Below are 21,677 nucleotides of genomic sequence, written 5' to 3'. Positions count from 1 at the left end.
CTTTTTGGGGAACTCAAAATATAAAAATATATATGTACAACTTGTAGATCCTGTTGGCAGTGGAAACAAATGTTAAGTGTGGGTGCCTACTATGTCATTTAAATTAATGTCCATTAGGGTTGTTCTGTTACTGATACCAGTATCGGGAATGCCTCTGATACCGCCCAATATACTGAAATTGTTATACACACATCTGTGTACCGATTTGATAATACATAACATTTTCATTAAAAATGGGACCCTTATCTGATTTGATTGAGACCACGTACAGCTATTTGAAATCAATGCAGCACTTTTTAGTGTGGGTGTTTTTAAAAGTGCTCTCACACGTTAATAAAGGGAAACTGTGACATGAACCACAGAAACCAGTGACTTGGATACAAACACGTTTTACATCATGTGTCCGTCATCGTTGCTTATCTGCATGTTCAGATATGAAAGGTGCCTTGATATGCATGTAGGCCAGGACATGCCAGCAGGAATCAGTGTGTCATAACATATCAAACACTTGTGGCTGACAATCACTTTTACTTTTGCCTGCCTTATGTCATTTCTGTACATGTGGGCTCATTGGACCAGGCTAGGGGCTTTCCCCACCTTTCACTTCCTGTTTGTAATAGTTTTATCTTTCCCCTTCCTTCCTTCTCTCTCTTTCTCTGCGTCTTTCTCTGTCAGTGTCCTCTGTGAAACCCCCGTGGTCCTGCCCTCCAAACTGTGATCTGAGTTCTGATTGGAGGAATGGAGTGCCAGTCTGTCCTGCACCAGTGATCAGGGTATGTGGCAGTCCTCCCACTATCCCGTCTCTTATTTCATACAGTAATGTGTGTGCTGTTTTCCTGTGAAGTGGCTCCAAAACGGTGTTAGGTCTGACTTATTCATATCAGGCCTTAATTAGCTTGAATCAGAGCCCACAGATGTATTCTGAGCATTTCATCGGGCTAATAGTTTAGTTCAGTGAGCATGGATGTGAAAAGACACAAATAGTCCAGAAAAGGGTGGAATATGTTGGAGAAAATATCTAATTGCGATTTTACTGACCAATATTGCAGTTGTTTTGTATAAATTACACTCTAGGACTGTATCTGTGTGGACTGGTTCCAGGCCTCTGAATTGCTGCCCACATGTCTGATTTTGCCAGCGATTTAAAAAGGCTTGGGACAGCTCTGCTGAATGGCTGTTTTCCCAGTTGAAAGTCAGCAGAGCCAATCAGGGCTGCTTCACAAACCCCTCATCGTGGAGGTCCACATTCAGACCTATTAAATTAATATGCTTTAAACAATAATATGATCTTAGTGCATTTAACTCGAAGAATCTGTCCACTCTGTCATTTTAACTACCTACCTAGTTGCTAACTACCTGTCTGATCATTATTATATAATCGTTGTATAGTGTGGTAAGAGAAATACTCAGGTATAAGTAGAATCTTTAACTACAGTTGTGACCTCTTACAAGAGACCTCTTTCTCTGAATCCTGCCAAGGGTCTACAGATGTAAACTAGCTTATAGCTAACTCTGGTACAGCTAAGAGGCTGTCTGTTGTCCCTGTCAAATAAACAAATAAATAAGGTAAATTTTTAGGCAACAGTTACAATTTCAGCTTTTGAACTGAAGGATTTCTGGCTAAAACTTTCACCTCCTTACAACATTTCATGATAATAACGTCATTGTCTGTTGACTTTTAATTGGAAAATATCTTTAGAATCAATCAATCAGTCAATAAATCAATCAGTCAATCGTTTAAGTAATTTTTAAGAGTTTGTTCCAGCATCTCAAATGTCAATATTTGTCGGTTTTCTTGGTCTTCTGTCAAAGTAAACTGAGCATCTTTGGGTTTTTTATTGTTGGTTGGACAAAGTAAAAGACATATTAAGACATGTCCCAGGGCTCTGTGAACATGATCGACAGTTTTTGCTATTTTGTAGTTAATTGATTAATCGAGAAAATAATCTGTAGGTTATTTGACATCTATAAAAGAACTGTTAGTTGCAGCCCTGGTAACTGTAATTAAAATGGAAGTTTTTGCCTTTTTTAAATAATCATGAATTTATAAAAAACAAAGTTTAATCATTCACAATGCTAGACAAAGTCCTAGCTCGCAAAGTGCATGATGAGCTCAGATGATTTTGTCATGAATGTAAAATGCAATAATAATAGTCTTTTGTGAATGTAGAAGGATGAAGTTTTGAGTGTTTGAAACTGTTAAAGCAACAAAATGTATCTTTAGAAGAACAATGGCGGATTGTTAAGTCTCATCCCCATATCGTCAAATACTGATTCTCTGGGTTGGACGCTCAGAGAGTAACAACATAGGGATGAGACTCTGCAATCAACTATCTTTCTCCAGAAAGTTGAATTTTGTTGCTTTCGTGCAGTGTGAAAGGTATTTTCAGATTGAAATGCCAGGTCATTTTGTCGTCTCATTGTCATGATACAGTAGTATGATCTTATAAATATATGAATATTACACACCTATATTTGCCAACCTCTGCCAACTTAAATTGTATACTGATAGTAATACTACTAATTATAGCAATAATAATGATAATAATAATAATAATGATAATAATAGAGTTAATTCCACACCTGAAATCAATGAAACCTTTGACATCTGTTAGCATCCAGCATATTGCCCTCTACCTGAATGTTGCACCGTCAGCAGCTTTGTGTTCGTGACTCTCCTTTGTTTTTTAATATCTTTGGTGTACTCAAGTCTTTCTGTCCCTCTCCTCACCTCTGTCTGCCCCGGGAGCCCTGATTGGCTGAACACTTTCTGCACTATAGTCTGGCGGCTCGCCAGCCATGCTGCCAGTGGCTGCCGTGCCCCCTGATCAGAAGAGAATGTGACATTTGTGCAGAGGTAATGGAATCTGCGTGCAATTAAATCTCTGACTGTGAAGAGGAGTCTATCTCCTCCCTGCTCCCCCCCATCTCCTGCCATTGCCAGCAGCAGGGGGGGTCAGGCGCGATGATGAAACCTTCCCAGCAGGCCCCTCTCCGCACTCTTCTTTCCCAATCTCAGTGTCAGGTTGTGTTTTTTAACTTTGCCGCACTGGCCCTGCCTCTGTCTGGCAATTAATTACAGAAAACATCCATTATGGAATCTCTCTAAATATTGTAGAAGAATTAATATTCAATTATAAAAATTACATTGCAGGGCTGCAACATTACCAGTGCTTTGATGAATTCTGCTGCAGGTGACAGTTGTTATTTTGTGATGACTGTTGTTGGGCATGGTTTGATCTTTTTTTATTTGGGGGAGGAGTGTTGGAGAGGAAAAAGATGGAGGCAGAGGGCAGATTCATGCATGGATGAGGAGAGGGTCATATCTCCCTGCTCCTCTTTCTCCACTACACTTAACGCCTCATTTGTGGGCTTTGTGGCCAATGGCTTGAGTCTGTGATCTGTTGCCATAAAAGGCAGCTTTTTCCTCTCTGCTGATGGGGCACTTGCTTGTGGGTTAATACTAGACCCCCTCCATAGGCGGACTCATATCTAATGGATATGTGTATCCCCATCAGGATAGCTCATAAACATAAAACTCTCTGCTGCCATTGTACTCGGTGGAGCTGGTTGGGGAAGGACAGAGCCACGGCATGCGAGCATTTCCCTTGAACTTGTGTAGGAGTGGTTCCTATCTGTGTTCCTCGTGCACACTGGGTGGACGGAGATGCAGGATATCCAGGTCAAGGTTTGGCTAAATCCTCCCTGTGTCGTTCACACCCTGTGTGGGTCTGTCTAAATGGCACATACTTCTCCTCAGACCAGACACTGGACACACAGTTCAATGTAAATTTTGAATTGGGAATGCTTGTTCCAGCTCATTTAAACAATGACAGATTACACTTTCATTTTCCGCACACTGCTGTCTGAACCCAGCTTTAATGTGACTGTTGTTCTGTCACGTTCAACTCCTCTTTTTTTCACATTCAGCCTCCCTGGTAATGTATTTTGTCATGATGAATTATTAATGTCAGCGTTGGTTGAGGGGAGTGTTGTCTCAGAAAATAAGAGGGTCACTCTGTTTCTTCTTTCTTCTTTACCCAAGGGTTAATTTGAACCAACAATCAAATGAACCTCCCTATTTCCTCGCCGCACTACGGGTCGTAATGAAAACTGCTGGGTCTTAACTTTATTCACCAACATCCTGCTGAACAAATACAACACCATTCCTCTTGCCTCTCTGTTTCCCTCTCCTGCAGATGGCTTTTGCTGCGTGGTGTGATACAGAGGAAAAGGCTTCGCTGGGGGAAGGAGAGAGAAAGAGGCTTTGCTCCATTAGTGTCATTCGAATGGTGAATTAGATCAGTCTGACTGATAGATGCGGAAAATTGTTTTAATTGTATAATTATCTGCGGCAGCCACTTGTGCGGAAAAGTGCTGTGATGTGGGTGAAGGCCGGGGAAGAGCACATTTTGGCCTTTATGTGCTTATTTTGCCTTTGTACAGGAAATGAACAACAATCGGGGGTCCTGAGGATAAAACATAAACACACCCAAGCCCGCAGACACTCACACTCCCCCCTGGGCAGGTTGTGACATGCTCAGTGAGATGCTGCTCTTTTAAAGTAATTTGTCTGGCCAGCGAGCCTTCTCCTCAGGCAAAGAGGAGGGCGTCTGTAAGCGCCTGATCAAGATGGCACAACTTAACACAAATGAAACAGCTCTGCAGAATGGCTCGCTTAACACTGCTGGAGCTTTGAAGAGAGAGAGAGAGAGAGAGAGAGAGAGAGGCCCGATACATGAGGAACTCGCTTAATCACATTCAGCTGATTTCTGATAAGATGTAAAATGCAAGACTATGGACAGATGGCACTAAATCTTTGGCTTTATATCTGTCACTTTATGTCTCTCCTGCACAAGATTCCCATGAATGAGTTTGCATGAAGCTCCTATCTTAACTGCCAATTTGGTTAGAAAATAATAACAGTTATCAGCTCTTCCTGTTTCAAACAGCGAGGAGCTTCTTTACTGAAACAACTCTTGTTTTGTTGTACACAGAATGCTTAACTGCGAGGCTAATTTAGCTTAGACTTACTTCCTTCATCCTTTATCCTCATATCATTGTTTTTATGGTTTTGAATTGAAGCGGCCTCGCATTGCATCCTTTGCATGTAGAATGTCATCACTGTTAAAGCAGCAAATTGCTGTGCTGCTATTTTAACAAAGGTTTTGTGTATGGATTAAACGGTTCAGGACGAGGGCTGTCCTCATCTTAATCCCAGCTGACTCATGCAATTTATCGGTGAAAACAATAAAATATGTATCAGAAGAGGGACCAAGTGTGCGCTAGTCTTGCTGCAATACTGGAATTTCTAGCTTCGATACAATACCTTGAAAAATATCAATATTTGATACCATGTTTGATACCACCAGGAAAATTCGACGACAACCAATCTTAGATTTTTATTAAAAGATAGATATGACATGGCTTGTGTACAGCGTGTTAAGACGAACATGATTTAAATGAGGCATATTATGCTCATTTTCAGGTTCATAATTTTATTTTGGGTTACTACTAGACTAGGTTTAGATGCGTTAGTGCTCAAAAAACGCATCAGTTTTCTCATACTGTCCAGTGCTGCAGCACTGTATTCCCCCCCTCTCTGAAACGCTCTGTTTTAGCTCCTGTCTCTTTAAGGCCCCCATCCAGAATACCCAGCCTCCTCCGATTGGTCAGCTTACACAGGCCTGACCCAGCACCACTTACAACAACAGAGCAGCTCTGCTAGATCAATTCTTGCATGCCAAACTAGCTGCAACATTAATTATGCATATGTGTGACATGGTGATGTAGTGTGATGTCACAAAGTCACAAAATTAAAAGTGGGACTACTGATGAGGCGTTTCAGGAGCAGTGTTTTCTATGGGAGAGGAGCTGCTGTTGTTCTTTTTAACTTTCATGATCTTTTACGTGCACAAGAACATGTATAAAACAAAACTATGACAGCGGTACATGTGTCAACACGCTGTTGAAGAGGAGAGCGGAAAAAGCAGCTTGTACTGGCGTATCGATACTGTAAAAATGAGCTTTGAAATCATTTAAAGTATTCAGAATTTATATTTTGCAAACAATAGGATGTGCTCTTCTTGGCAAAATAACTCAGGTGCGAGACAAGACATATATCACTTCAAATAACAAACAACAAAAAAACCCAATGAGGATGTTGCCTTGAAAAAGAATTAAACTGCCTGATTGCACCACTGTGCTGACCTTTCTCTTTTGTTTCCTCTAACAAAATGTATGCTCCTGCTTGGTGTCCTTTAAGTATTAACTATACAGGTTTATATGTGACCATTTGGATTTCAGTGAACATTCAATTTCTGTATAACACAAGCAGCCATACAGAAAGCATAGATGTGGCTTTCAATCTTGACAGATCAGTTACTGAATGATTTTTCAAGCCTGGTGGGCAATGCGATGCCCGGGCCATACACTGATGCGCTGCAGTCAGCAGCTGCATGCAATTTTCAGCTCAACTCAGTCAAGTGTAATAAAACAATGCAAGAAGTGCTGGAGGACTGAGGGCCTGGATTCTCTTACTCTTGAAGGAAGTTGAAATAGGAAATAGGACAATGGGATAAACAAGTGGAGCTGCTACCATATAAATTCTATTTTCTCATCCTCATTTTGTCTGTCATCAGATACATTTTGTCATAGAAGAAATTATAGAATAATAAACTTTATTTGTTACAATAGGTTGCAAAATGCTTTACAGAAAAAAGAAAGGGAAAATAATATTACACAGGTCGGTTTGTCATCCCAACATGCAGGCTTTAACACTTAATCAAATAATAGATATTCACACGTTGAAGCCGGTCTGATGGGAGTCTTGCAACACAAAGCAGTTTACAGACTGAGAGCTTGTCATGTCTCAGTTGTTGCCTTCGTCATGCTCTGTTGTTCAGTTGCATCTCCTGTGATAATGCACCGGGGGATTAGCAGGTAACAAGGCAGCAGCACTCCTTTGAGGATGTCGCGCGTGGCTTTGAATGTCTCAGACAATACTACATAAACGGAGGGGGGGAGTACCTCCAAATGGTGATTTCCCAGCTACGCAGGGAGCCTCCTCCTGGATAATGTGGTAATGAAAGGTGACAGGAAGGACTCAGGGTCTGGAACGAAGCCGGGGCAGCTGGTCAGAGCAAGAGAATAGGAAGCGGTGTGCACCCGGGCTAAAGTGCAGCGAGAAGCAAATTAAAGCTCATATCTGCCATCTCCCTCGCCTCCCTGCACTTTCCTGTTTGGACTTGAAGGTGATTGGGAGCCAAGGCGGTGACAGTTGACGGAAGCTGCGCGGAGGAGAGAGTATTTATTTACAGTGAGATGCAGCGATGCTTGTTCAGGATGCGGTTTCACGCAGGATGTGCCGTCCCCCCCCCCTCCACACACACACACACACACCTCCTCCCATCTTTCTCATCTCCACCCTCACACTACAATCCTCCAGGTTTGATCAAGAATGGGAAGTGGGTTATTGAGGAGGAGGGGTTGGCCTGCTGCAGGGCCGGCCTGGCTGTATTGTGTAAGAGGCTGGGTTCTGGATACAGCCAGCAGAGAGCTCACTCAGCATGCCTTCCTGCCTGGCCCAGGAGGAGGCATCAAAGTCAGCACAGGTCACTGAGAAAAGGGAGCGTGGCGCTTTAAGATTGTGTGACAAAAAATGTCTCCTGGTCTTACAGAGAAGAGAAAACGATGATCTGTGTAGTAAATTAGAGAAAATTAACAAAATTGAGCATGTGAGTAAGTGTTAAAGAGAGTGTGTGTTTTAAGACGGCCCACAAGAGTGTGTGTGTTTGTATGTTTGTGTGTGTGAGTGTGTGAGTGTGCCCTGCCAGGAATTCCACCTTGTAAAGCAGTGGGGTTGGGGGGAGTTGAAGGTTTGTAAATCCCAGTAATTACACCGTACACTGTAGTTGCAGTACAGACACCTTTGTTGTCACCATACAATACAATATTCACGTTAGGGTAAACTTCTCATTTTAAAGTGTGAGCAACGTCCTTTCATACCACCCACGAACAGACTTTATTAGCCAGATAGGATTGAACATGTAGCAGGCACGACTCCTCACCTGGCCCGGTCTGGTGGGATGCCGAGCAGTAAACACGGGGGTGGTGCTGAGAAAAAAAGGTGAGCCGTTCAGATCTGTGCTCGCTGGCTGTCATGACGGCATTAATCCGCCCCAAAGTTTCAAAGGCAGGTTTTATGGCCTGCCTTACGGCCTCATCTACGTGGACAGCGGCATCTAAACTCTGGAGAACCTGCCACATAAAACGCACATCTGTTAAAGCCTAAATTGTAAAACAACCCCCGCGTGTCCAGGCAGCGTTGAGTTAATAATACACTCAGAGTGCAGCAGCTTATAACTCTCCCCGCAGCAACAACAGCGCTGATTGTCACAGATTCACCTCTTTTGATCAGCTCTTATATCTTTTTCTGGTGATTTTATGTCTTTTCAAAGTTCTTGACCTTCAAAGAGTGTATGTATATTATCCTTCTGACATGCACAATTTATGCTATGTTAGATGGCGTCTGTATAGTCAAAAAGACTGGAGAAAGCTAGCAGAGGTTTTGATAGAATTTGTGAAGGTATCATGGGCGGATGGGAAAATCCTTTTTTCAGCTATTAAATTTTACAGTTATGGTGAAGCAGGCAATGATATCCCATCTGGAACTATGGTTGTGGCTGTGTTTCAAGACCTCAACACATTAACTTTACTTAATTGTCAGGCAAAAGATCACAATCTTACCAAGTATCTTTTTCTAATTTCCAGTCAAAAGTAGCTCATTACACTTAATATAAGACACAATTACCTAGAAAGTATCATTTTGGTGAGATAAATGGAACTGGCTTTCAGACAATTTTGATTTGTTCCATTGGCAGATTTTTTCCCCTTATTTCAACCAAGAAACACCTTGTATTCATTGTTTGGTATTTTTTTCGAATGCAATTGGTTATACACAAGGTAGATTATATTTCCGTTACCTCTGGCAATCACAGGAAATTTAAGAATGCCGGAAATAATAAGTCATCACAGTTTGGGTTGGAATAAATTTGCTTCACACAGGAAAGGATGATCCACCCCACACTCGTCCATCATCTTTTGCCCGCTGGTATCTAGATACTTAATCTACTGTACATTACTTGACTAACATAATAAACATACTTTTTGTGGGTTTTTTTTTTAACCAAAACCACAATCTTTTTACCGACCTGAGTAGTTTTGGTGCTTGACAACGTTAACTACATAAGGTCACATGCATAAATTCCATTCTTTTAATGTTGTCAGGTATTGTGTTGCTGGCAACAGACATAACTCCCCATCTGAACTGCACATTTACTAAATAAAAACAGGAGTGAACATAGCTCCTTGTAAACACCTGCATAAAACCTGTTTTGTCCTTAAAATGCTTCAGACGAAATTCCTGTCAAAAAGTTCTGAAAACTGACTTCTGGATTTGCTTAATCGAGACGATTTTTTTTCTAACACTAACTAACCTTAATTGCCCAGTCAACACTAACCACTACACCACAGAGGTTATGTTTTCACTCATGTACAATTACACAGAAACTATCTTATGTATCCTTTATGGATGGGTCTCGGCCCAGAATAGACCCAATTAACGTTTGGTGTGGAGCCGAGTAAAGAGACGCATTCTGGAATTTCATTGAGAGATTTTTGACATTTGTGTTGGAAAAATGCATGGATCTTGATGAAAACTATCAGGTTTATTTAGGTGGCTGGTATCTAAGTCAGCGCATAAGGGGACTGTTGGGCCTTGGTGGAGGTATACACTCTACTGAGTGCCATTCTAGTTTTTACAGTAAAAGCCTACAGTCCCCTTTACATCAAACACCTTTATTTTAAGTGACTGCATGAGTAGATAACAATAGTAGATACAAATAATAGAGGTTAGCTTTGGAGCTAAAAATGCTAGCATCGTTACCAGATACTGTAATGGCCAGTGTTATGCTCAGTCTTGAGGTTTAGCACCTTAGCTTCAGCACTAGATCTGTAAGTGATGCAACTTCGGCAGCAGTTGTCATTACACGGACACAGTTATTACACACTTCACCCAGCTCAGTCTCTTAAAGAGGAAGTGTGGTTTCTTCCCTTAAAGTATTCAATCATTGCTCCTAACTGTACTCTACTGTATGTTGATCTCCCTCTACCACCGCCAGTTAGCCGTGTGTCTGTGTTGTTCTTACACACACACACACACACACGCACACGCACACGCACACGCACACGCACAGCAACACAAACATAAATATCAGGCCTGATTTGAGGTTTGTTCAAAGGCATCTGGCAAATAACCTGAGGGAGAGACACTGTGCAGTTCTGTCATGTACACAATGTAGGGGGTCAGACAAGTCACTATTCCTGCTTGGTCTGACATGCAGTTGTTGTTGGTTTGTGCAGGGTTGTAACATAACTAATTAGCACACAATCTTTTCAGAAAAACTTGTTGCAGTTACAGTATGTTTCAACAGTATCATGGCATGGTTTGTTAAATTGTCACAAACTATGATCTACAGGATTTCCCTTAAATAAAAGCACTTTGGTGAAGGTTAGGAAGAGGTATTTTCAATTTGTGAAAGAGTCACAAAATGTCTCTTTTTGGTTATGCTTAGGAAAAGACTGCGAGTTCAGATATATAGAACATACATTTGTGAAATAATGACAAAATGTAATCTTAAGGATTCCTTCACATGGACACAAATGTACAGGAAATTGTGTTGAGTGTCTTGAAAAAAAAATGTTGACAAATCCTATAGATTAAATTTCGTCACAAACTACATTGATACCGAGTTGTATATTTGTAAATGATATACAGAGATATGATTGCACTGGCTGAACTTTTATTGGTTGTGTTGTGATGCATTCAAAGTATTCATGATGGCGGTCGCTAAATCTCAGTTTGGCGGTGGCTTAATCTCAGTTTAGCCACCAAAGGATTATACACAAAACAAAGCATCAATGAGTTAAAAAGGTGATAATGCAAATTGTGCAAATGATTTCATCCTAACTATAATCCTAATGATTGGTGATAGATTATGTTGTATATGAAGTTGTAGACTGGAGTCTGTGATTTAAAGCTGCAAGGATGAATTGATCAATACATTTTAATAATCTATTAATTATTTTGATATTCAGTTTGAAAAAAAAGTGAATATTTTGTATATAACAGTAAAAAATGTGTGTAAAAATCTTCAGTTTTAATGAGTTAAGAATGTACATTAAAACTTACTTCCATTAGTGTTTTCATCCCACACTGAGAAGGTGAAATAAATTCAGAGGGTCCAGCAGCAACACCTGTCACTGCTGAAGGCCCGGAGAGATCAATCTCTAAGAATCTACAATGTTTTGATTCACTCTGTCTGTGTCGTGAAGCTGCCCATGATTGATACTGACAACACGGTTACATCGTGCATGAATCAGAAAAGTTTTTTGTTATTTATTGTGATAGCAGGAGCTCTATTTGAGTGCAAGCTGGGTCTCTTAGCCTAATTGATGTTTTGGAAGATGAGCTCAATTGGATGAGTCATTAGGCCTATTACCAGAGTTTTGTTAAATGCCCCCACCAAAAAGGAGTTTTAAAAAAAGAATCTGTTGTGGAATATTTCCTTTCCAGAATAACAGGAGGTTGGATTGATAAAAGGCAAATAATATATGTGTGAGATTGATCAGTGAGTAGCGACCCCATTATCTCCTGAGATGTTAATTACACTGTGCTCAGCTTGTATGTCAAAAGGAAGATAATTGAAGAAGGTAAAAGATGGGGCACACTTTATTTATGCTTTCACTTGGAGGTGGAAGAAGAGCTTCTTTCTTCTCCCCTTTTTTTGTCTGTGATGTATTTATTGTTGGGTAATATCACATTGTCAGGGTTGATCATTTTACAAAGATATTATTCACAATCATTACCGTGGTCTGAGTGTGTGTGTGTCGGACACACAGAATAATCTGTCCCGTCTCTGTATTCACTGTCAAATTATCTAAACCTCTTTAAGATACTGCATTTGTCTGATTTTCTTCTTTTTTTTTAGCTCAATTTTACTTTTAAACTCAACAGCTTGTTAAATAAATATAAAATCTTCTGCTCCTTCCACTCTTGTTAAAAACTGTAGGTCTGAGAATGGAGAAGTACAGTCATGCTCCTCCCTTAAGTTTTATCTCCTCAAATTTCAATGGTGCAAACAACTGTCATTCACCGTATTTAGGTAACGTTGGTGTAATAACAATCTCCTATTTGCAAATGAAATATCCTGGTTGCTGTAATCAGCAGTGTGTTACAGTGAAAACAGCACAGCTGCTCGACGATGACAGCAAGAGTGATGAAGCATAACACAAACATCAAAAAGAAAGGGATAAAGAGGATGGGAACATTTTTGGGAGGATCTCACTGCTTTCCAGGGGCTGAAGTTACAGTTTTTGTCAGGCTGGTCCTCTGAAACACATACTGAGGTGAGAGGGCGCAAAAAGCAGCAGAAACCCTTTTAAAAGCTTTTTCTTTTTTTAACACTGTGTCTGTTTTGAGTGCAGTTCCCCCACCCGCGTAGCTCGGTGTCTGTAAACTTCCTATTGACGGCATATGAGCCATAGGGGACACGCTGTACTTATAAAAAAAAAAAAAAATCTTGTTTGTGTTTTCGCATGCTTATAGAGATAGCGTCAAACTCAGTTTCCTGTGGTTTCCTGTGGTGTCTCTGTGTGCTGCAATTTAAGTGCACGTGAACGCTGTCTGCACTTCCAAAAGCGATTGTGCACACATGCACACACACACACGGGCACAGTCAGACACATGCACACTCCTGAGGCTTCTTCTCCTTTCTGTGTTGTCATCACGACTCGGGGCGGAGCCTCGGGGGAGTGGTCAGACTGTGGTCATCACACCTCAGGGGGCTGATGGACAGTTGCTGCACAGATGATTTAGTGCATCACCTGGTGGACACTGCTAAGAATGAGCACCGTTTGATTAAACCTCTTTTACCACTGGGACATACAATGTGGTGACCAAAACAATGTACATGGCCTGAAACAGTGACATTTCTTCCTGCTTTTGTATTTATTTATTCATTTTCAGGCTGCAATTAACAATTATTTTCATTGTCGATTCATTTGTTGATTAACCGATTGCTTGTTTGGTCTATAAAATGTCAGAACGTGGTGAAAAACATCATAAATATTCCGTTTACTGTCATAGAGGAGTAAAGAAACCAGAAAATATTCACATTTAGAAGCTGAAATCAGAGAATGTTGACTTTTGTTTTCTTAAAAAATGACTCAAACTGATTAATTGATAATCAAAATAGTAGGCGATAAATTTAATGTTTCATAACTAATCGATTAATCATTGCAGCTCTGTTTCACTTCATTATATTAGCTCTTTTTCCCCTGTCAGAAGTGGGTTAGATACCTCAGAATCAGCAACTGTTTACACTGACAGCATTATAATTATAGAAACACTGATTAAAAATAAATGGAACTATTCAGCTCTTATGTAACAGTTGAAGAGGACAAAGAAACAAAGAAAGAAGAACCTGTTTCAAGCCCTCCTCTGCCTCAAGGAAACTCAGTCCAGGGAGGCAGCTGAAGGCCGTAGTACAGGTTCACCTTTCCTCTAATATCAGTTATAGTGTTAACACCCCCTCCACACACACACACACACACATACAAACGCACACCTTTACTTTCCTCTTTCTGACCGATATCTAAAACCCATTAGCATCTTTCCACTTGTTTATCTCCTTGCCAGCAGACCTGAAGGCTCCATAAGGCAGACAATGAACTTCATTGGATTTGAACTTTTTATGGCATTAAGTTCAAAGTGTTTTTCTCTCATTTTGGCCACTTTTTGTTTGCCAGAGAAAGACCTCTGCTCTCTCACAATGCGAGCGAGCAGTATTTTGCTGTGGCAGTGCAGTCTTATCTGCGCTTGAGGTCTGTACTTTAATGGGCTTTATTGATCTAAACAACATCAGGGGTTGCGGTGATGTTATTAAGGCAGAGATAACTTCTGTGTAATTCCACTCCAACAATATATTAGCCTTTTATTGGTCTAAATAACTTTGCCTTTTAGACAGTAATGCACCAGTAAGTCACAGCAGCTCTTCATGTCGGCAGGATCTTAATAAAGCATTTCCTCTGGACATCCTGCTGCGGAGAGAGTGAAAAACGACAGGTTAAAAGGCATGCTGGGAAGTTTCCATGCCATCACTGTAAATTATCTCTTTTGAATACATAAATAAAGGTAGAAGAGAACTGTGAACGGGAAGGGAGTGGGGGGATGGCTGCAGGTTAGTACAAACATGTGTTCCGGTGTTTTCTCTGTTTCACATGTGGAGGAACACTGCACGTTCCAAAAGAAGATGTGTGCAACATCGTGTAAGAAGAAGCAGATCAGTGTTGTGCTGTTAGCATGTGGTTTTATCTACTGCTGAAATAGAATCAACTTATTAATGCATCATTTGAAGTGTTGGTTGGACTAAGTTAGACATTTTAAAGTCCTCCTCCAATCAAAAATGTGTTTTTCCCTTTTCTTCCGACAGTTGAATGTTTGAGCTTCATTGTGTAGAATGATATACGTCCAGAGTTTGACACTAGCAGGCTGTTTTCACATTCATTGCTCAAAGCTGAAATTTTCCTCTGAGCTCATTGAAAATCTGATTTTAAGAGGCGGGCCTATTAGCACGATTTGTGACACGTACACAAGTGTGATGTGCAAACCTGAAGCCTCCTGTGCACATGAATAGACCTTACAGTGAAGTAGGAGGCAGCTTGTGTCCAGCAGTTAAAGGGGTACTGTGGAGTTTCAAACATATACATGAAGTGTTTCTCAGCAAAATGCTAGGTCTGAAAATTGTGTTGTATGTCTTCTCAGAGCCGTTTAAAAAAACAAATTTTAAATCATGCATGGTTTACATCCATGTTTACTAGCTTGCAATTTTCATGATATTTTTGACCAAATGTCTCGATATCGATATTGTGACAATATTATAGACTGACAAGACTTATATATCTTGATATAACAATATCCAAAGCCTTAGACACTGTATTGTCTCATTTCGCGATAACAATATAATATTGATATACTTCCCCGTCCAAACGTTTGCCCTCGGGCACACACAAGATGCACATAAAATGAGGAACCACTCATAAAGATATTGCTCAGTAGTAGAGCAGTTTTTGGGGCTGATGCCGATGGCAATATCAGGATGTAAGAAATTCCAATATCAACGACATACACACATTCTTTTTCAGTAATCCTTAAAATGTGTTATCAAACACTTGTGACCATGATGTGCCACGGAGGCCGAAATATTTGATAGGTTCATAATAAACTAAAATTACGCTAGTGGACTGAAACGGTAAACTTCATTCGGTATATCTGTGATAGGCCAATATCAGCCGATAATACCGGCCAACCAGTATATCAGTCAGGTTCTACTCAATAGTTCCTCTAGTGTTCAAAAACTCCAAACGGTTCCTTTAAAGTTGTAAAATGAAAAATATTTGCATTTATTTTCATATATTCTGGATTTCCAGTAAGTAAGTAATAGGTGCCATTTTAAGGATTTTATACTTTTTCCTGCAAAAACCAAGTCAAACACACATTAGACAATTATTGGTATGGCTTAATAAATGTGTCGAGGGAATCTTTAAGATACAGCTAACTGATGACTTGTGATTAGCAATTGTTTATTTAGAAGCACACGACAACACAAAACACTATAAAAACACAAAAAATAATGTGGAAAAACGTGTGTGTATATTATTTTATATCTGTACATGCAATGTAAGTGATCATAATGGTTGTTGTAAATGTAGCCAGTGATTTATACAGCAAAAAATGCTGTGACTGTAATGTAAATAATAACAATTATTATCACAATATATATAGATTAAAAAGAGAAAACGGGATAAAACAATATACAGCCACAGCTCTCTGTGTTATAACTAGAATAAGGGCTGTAATGTAATGATTTAAAATCAAATTATTCACAGTTTTGGATCATTGTTGTTTATTGATAGCTTTTTCTGTATTGATTTATTGTGCACACTGCATTGTGTGTCTGCAAACTTCCTAATGGACAGTTGCAATATTTCTCTCCTTTCAAGGGCAGCATATATCTAATATTTATATGAAATAACGAACCCATTTATCTGGAAGTGTATTTTCGAGGGGTAGTGGGGGGTAGGGCTTCATAATTTGCAGCTATTTAAAGCCTTGGTTTTGGTAATGAATTATTTTGTCATCTCGACTGTGATGAGATTCATCTTTAATAACTGTAACAATTATTTTATTAAAAAGAGAAGCCATGCATTATGGCTATCTCGCCAAGGTCTCAAGCTGGAAGGAATTCTCATTAAGAGCATTATATTACCCTGGTGCGCTTTCAGTTGGATGTCCCGCTGAAATTACATTAGGTGTCAACAATGTTTGTGTTAGAAGTAAGCAGTCATATTTACAGAGGCCAGCTTTTTCATTTGCCGCCTGACACTGGGAGATGTATTAAAAAAGATACTAATGCTCTGTATCTGATTAAGTCACTTAGAGAGAAACTCCTTTAAAGTGTTGACTTTTAATATATGGCGAGCACTGTTCTGTCATCAACGTGGGCATAAATCTTTATTCAGAGATGAGGAACTTTTGATTGCTGGAGATTATTTGGTGATTTATTCAGCTGGCGCACAGGCCTGTTATCATTCCCAACACTTAGATCCTTCCCAAACTCTAACTCGCATCAGGTTGTTTGTGTCATGATTGATTTATCTGTGTCTTTTCATCTACATCCTGTGTTTCTTCTGATGGCTAGCGTGGTGTGCAACATTGTGTTTTGTTAATGGTTTCAGGCCCAGGGTTGCTGCTAATGACATGGTTGTAATTGTTTGTCAGTGTGATAATGTGTGATTTCCTATTTCCATGTGAAGTTGGACATTTGATGAAGGAGGGATCTTGTCAGGAAGACAAAGTGCCGTCATTTGTCACCGGCTAAATGAGCTTCTCTCCAGACATCCTCTTGGTTTTCACTGGCGATATTATATTCACACATCCTTTCTGTTTTACGGGCCGTTGCCATGATGATTTCCACATGATTTGGGGTGTTGTTTAAATGAGACTAGATTAAGATCAAACCACCAATGAGTTTCACAGGTTGTGTTGTGTGCTGACATATAGAAATCTGTTAACTGTATTTCTGAGAAAGACAGAAGTGAAATTACAGAGTGTGGTAATCTTTTATTCTTAGTGTGTGCTCGGAGTCAACACTTCCTTAAACTTCACATTTTTAAACTATTTCATCATCTTCAGAGGAAAGGCTGTGTCAGTTCGTGTGTGAGCCGAGTTACTGAGGATTTTCTGATTTGATCTTGTAGTAAAATAGCCGTCTTTATCTAATAATCAATGATATACTTTGTCCTTCCGGTTATATCACAAACTTATGAGGCACATAATTGCAGCGGTTGAAGGACAGGATTGTGGGACTGCCTTCATACTTTCCAAAGTCTTTGATGTAGTCGCCCCCCTGAGCCGGCTGCTTCTGTTTCTGATTAGACTGATTCCATATTGTGGGGTTGGGGGCAGATCCTTCCTAGTTAACAATCTAATGAGCTAAACAAGCCAAACAAAGGAGAGGTATAGTGAATAGGTCTCCTGAGGGAGCTACTTATTGTCACAATTGCCCCTCTGTCTTCTCTTTCCACTCCATATCGATTCATGTCTTCATCGGTTATGCTCCGTCCGCTGTAGCACACATGGGTGGTGTAATCAGCTAAATGTAGCCTCTGCTTTCTTCTTATTACCTGGGTGCTTAACACTCGTATTTTTTTTTTTTTCCTTCAAGGACAAATGGTGTAGGAGAAGGCAGATCCCGTGTGAAGTCCCCGAGCTCTCGCCGAGCGGCAGATCCCTTTTCAGTGCCAGCTGTTCTCTCAGATACACCAGGCCGTGCTGAAATTCTCTTAATATAATTCTGGGGGCTCAGGAGAATAGTGCAAAACAAGCGTGCCAGCCAGGAGAACGTTGAATTTTTCATCAGCGGGCCTCAACTCGCTGAGTTAGTGGGCAGCGCTCTCATTCATGAGCAGATGTTCAGCGCAGTTACACTCTGCAGTTAATGTGAACTTACTGGCCTCTCTGCCATTGGCTGCAAGGACGTTGGCAGCGACCTGGCATCTGAGAATTACTCCCAGTAAAAGGCGCAGGCCTGCAAAGCGTAGCCCCGGCCCTTTTTTAGCCACTTCCCAGCCCAGGAGCTGGATGGTGGACAGGGGAAGGCACTGACAGCCCATCCGTCTTCAGTCCGACAGTGATGAAACACTCGCCACCTTTTGCTCGGGGAATAGCAGTGAAATTCCTGAAGATAATTTCCACAAGTTTTTATTTCTAACGAGGGGCTAAACATGAGCCAACAGTGCTCAGCGGGTGTAATGTGCGTGAGATATAAGTACATGAAGGTTTCTATGAAGCATTTTTTCATGCAGTGGAATTATTCCAGTACCCTTGAAAGAGGAAATTCATAGAAACAAGGCACCTGTGAGGTCTATAGCTGAGAGCAGCTGGTGCTGTGGTCAGTATCCTCTCCCAGCCTGGTGCTTCAGACATCTGCATGGCCAAGCTGCTCTGCCCAGGTTTGATGTGGCCATACAGATCTGTAATAGTTTCCTTAAGCAAAATGCTATTTGATTTAAAGTGCCATTAACTGGTCAGAGTGTGTACGTGACACCAGGTTTAGTAGGCGGCATGCCAATCATCCTGAGTGTGTGTGTGTGCGTGTGAAAGTCATCACAGCAAAGTTGTGCATATGGGACTTAAACAGTGGAGATGACAAGCTCTTGTTTCCTCTGCACGTCTCATTTTCACTTTCTAATTGGTCGTTTTCAGGTTGGCTTTACGAGAGCAAAACTAATTAGTGTTTCTAAATTCAGCGGGAAAAAAAAAGTCAGTCGGCTTGATTGTTCTGGTTTCCTCTCTTGTGTCAGGCGCTCAACAATAAAATAAGACTCTAATCATTTTCAAATTGCTCGTATTTTTAAACCCCTGAGCTGAATGTCACTCCCCGCTCTCCTGGCATTTTGTTTGGCAAGATCAGGGAACCGTTTTTTGCCCTCTCGCCTGTGCGCTCTCTTTGTGATTCGTGGGAAGTTTGGACTTGGGGCCGGTGGAAAAAAAAAGGATTGAACTGTTGTGTTTTAGGTGGGGTTGTTTCTGCTTTGATTGGGAACGTCCTGCTGACAGGAGCAGCCGAGCAAGTTTACAGTAGCTGTGACATTGCTGTTACCTTTATTCAAAGTGCTCCAGCTGCAGCGAGCCCTCAGGAAGCCCAGTGCGGGCCCACATGGGCGGCTGGCGGCCCACAGAGAGGAGAATGAGCCCTGTTTGAGTTGGCAGACACTCCCCTCTCGGGGAACTTTTGCTGCCTCTGCAGAAAGGCCAGTGGCGGCGGCTCTGGTGGGGCGGCAGTGATTCTCGGGGCAGGATGGGCTTTTTCCACCTCTCCTCCCTTTCAGGAAACACATTTTGCTGTTTCTTCCCTCTGTGTTTGCAAACGGAGGGAAGGAGTTAAGGCTAAGGGGCACGGGGCAGTGGGACTGAATGACAGAGCTCCACTGTGAGAGCCACTTTAATACCCTGGGTGTTCACTCTGCTGGAGCGTCATTTATATATGATATGAATATAATAAACACTGTAAAACTGTTTATATTTTCCCATCAACACTGCAGGGATTCAGTCTCCAGAAGGCAGTAATTAAAAAGTGCTTGATCTAAGGTTAGGAGGAGCAGTGTTTAAATGCAATTAGTGCAATTCTCAAATTAATTTGGACTCATTTACAGTTTTTGGAATGTGTCATTATTTGTTTAATCAAGGGAGTTCTCGTTTGAGATACTAAATATGTATCCACAGATATTTAAAGGAGGGAGGGGGGGGACACTGTGAGACCTATTTAATTCTGCCTTGATGAAAATTAATTTGAAAGCGACCTGTTTTGTGTCCCTCCACACTCAGAGGTGTGTGTGTGTGTAGGCTCACACACACACACACACACCCATCAACCGTCTGAGGTGGCTCCGCTGTAATAAGGTGCTTGTGTTTGCTTAACGTTCCTCACCTTCATGTTTCAAATCATTTCCACTGTTTCTCTGTTTTTCTTTCCGTTTACACCTCCCCCCACCCCCTGACTTTCCTTCCTACCTCCTCTCCTCTCCTCTTCTTCTCTCCTCCCCTCCATATCTGCTGCCTGCCGGTCCAGCCAGGAGACTCCAGTGGTGACATCCTGTGGAGCCACAGATCAAAGTAAGTACTTCTTGTGCACGTCAGGAGACACAGAAACACTACCGATGTATCAGCTTTGCTTTAAACTCATCATTGTTTTCTGACATTTGAACAGACTGCTTTTATGTCTTTTTAAAGAAGGGCATTGTATGGAAATTGTTGTGAGTTTGATATGATAAGAGAGGTTTTGCATAGTAACCGATCTGCTCACTTCCCGATGCAGTCGCATATTTACATCGCTTTGAACGACGCTGACAGTGACGAGGTCGGTGTTGACCCGTTGAGAGTCATCTGTGAACCTGCAAAGCAAAGAAAGTTGCAGATCGCATGCTGGATCGTGTCTGCATCCCCCTGACTATCCTAGAAGTCATTACTCCTTGTGTGGTGTATAAACACGTCAAAAACAAACAATGACCCCGGGCAGACTCCACACTGCAAAACAATTTCAAAGCCTGCAGTGTAGTGTAAACACAAAACATGGCTAACCTTCACGCAGGGAAGACTTCACCTTAAACCCGCTGTTTGTTTTATGGTCCCTGTCGACCTTGGTCAGATATAGTTTACATCTCTTCGCCTCTCTTCGGGTTCTGTGCTGACATTTAGGCTGAGGCTTTCAGTGGACCTCTGTTAAAGGTCATAATGTGCTGCTTTGATTGAGGTTGCAGGTATTTATTATTTAAATATAAGTCAAATACATATTACTTATTAAAAACATAACGTTTTTCAGAGATAGGATAAAAGAAGCTCTGGATACAGCATTTAGACCATCAGAATCAGGATCAAAATGTACTATATAGGCCAAATAAATATACAAATACAACGATATGACTCTGATTTGACATTGCTCTCAGTGTACTTACACAGAAATATATATATATACAGTGAGGAACAAGGGCAAGAAGAAGTGAACAAAGGAGTTAAAGGTAAAGAATAAAGAAAGGTGAATGGTACAGGACAGTACTGTACAGCAGCATGTGCAAAGAAAGTAGGTGTCACAGGCTAAGAATAGCTATTGTTCTAAAGTGTTTAATAACTTTTGACCTGCTAACCCTATTCACATGCTTTAAAAACTCACATGAAGCAGAGTTTCTACGCTTTTCAGTGATATCACACATGTCTTGTTTGTGAACGTGATTACTCCATCACACAAGCATCTGCAGCATTTATTCACTGAGCTGTGTTCATGTTCAAGGGATGATTTTTTTCTCACTTTTGCTTCAATGTCTTCTGTTTCGATTTGAGAACCTTTCTATATACTTACTTACTTGCTTATATTTAAGTGAAAACCACAGATTATAATAAATGTCTGTAAGAAGCCTGATTAAAAAACTTAAGGTTCTCCTGAATCAAATGGTTTATGGCACTTGATGCTGGCTGCCAGAATAGGGTTAAAATCACCAAA

At 40.9% G+C, this 21,677-nt stretch overlaps 1 protein-coding gene across 8 annotated transcripts in view; it reads left to right on the top strand.

Moving 5' to 3' along the window:
- The window catches only part of foxp1b (forkhead box P1b), a 167,108-nt gene that overhangs the window by 20,683 nt on the left and 124,748 nt on the right, over positions 1 to 21,677 (top strand). For 6 of the 8 annotated variants that reach the window (XM_084349393.1, XM_084349397.1, XM_084349398.1 and 3 more), the window contains exons 2-3: positions 676 to 773; positions 20,253 to 20,296. The gene's annotated coding sequence lies outside the window, so the exon portion shown is untranslated. The remainder of the gene's footprint in view (positions 1 to 675; positions 774 to 20,252; positions 20,297 to 21,677) is intronic. The other 2 variants (XM_084349395.1, XM_084349396.1) reach the window with 2 other exon arrangements.

Source organism: Pagrus pagrus (genome assembly GCF_965226575.1).
Source record: "Pagrus pagrus genome assembly, chromosome: 3".
Classification (NCBI taxonomy): Eukaryota; Metazoa; Chordata; class Actinopteri; order Spariformes; family Sparidae; genus Pagrus; species Pagrus pagrus.
Note: the sequence above shows the minus strand (reverse complement) of the source record. Positions and strands in the feature narration are given on the sequence as shown.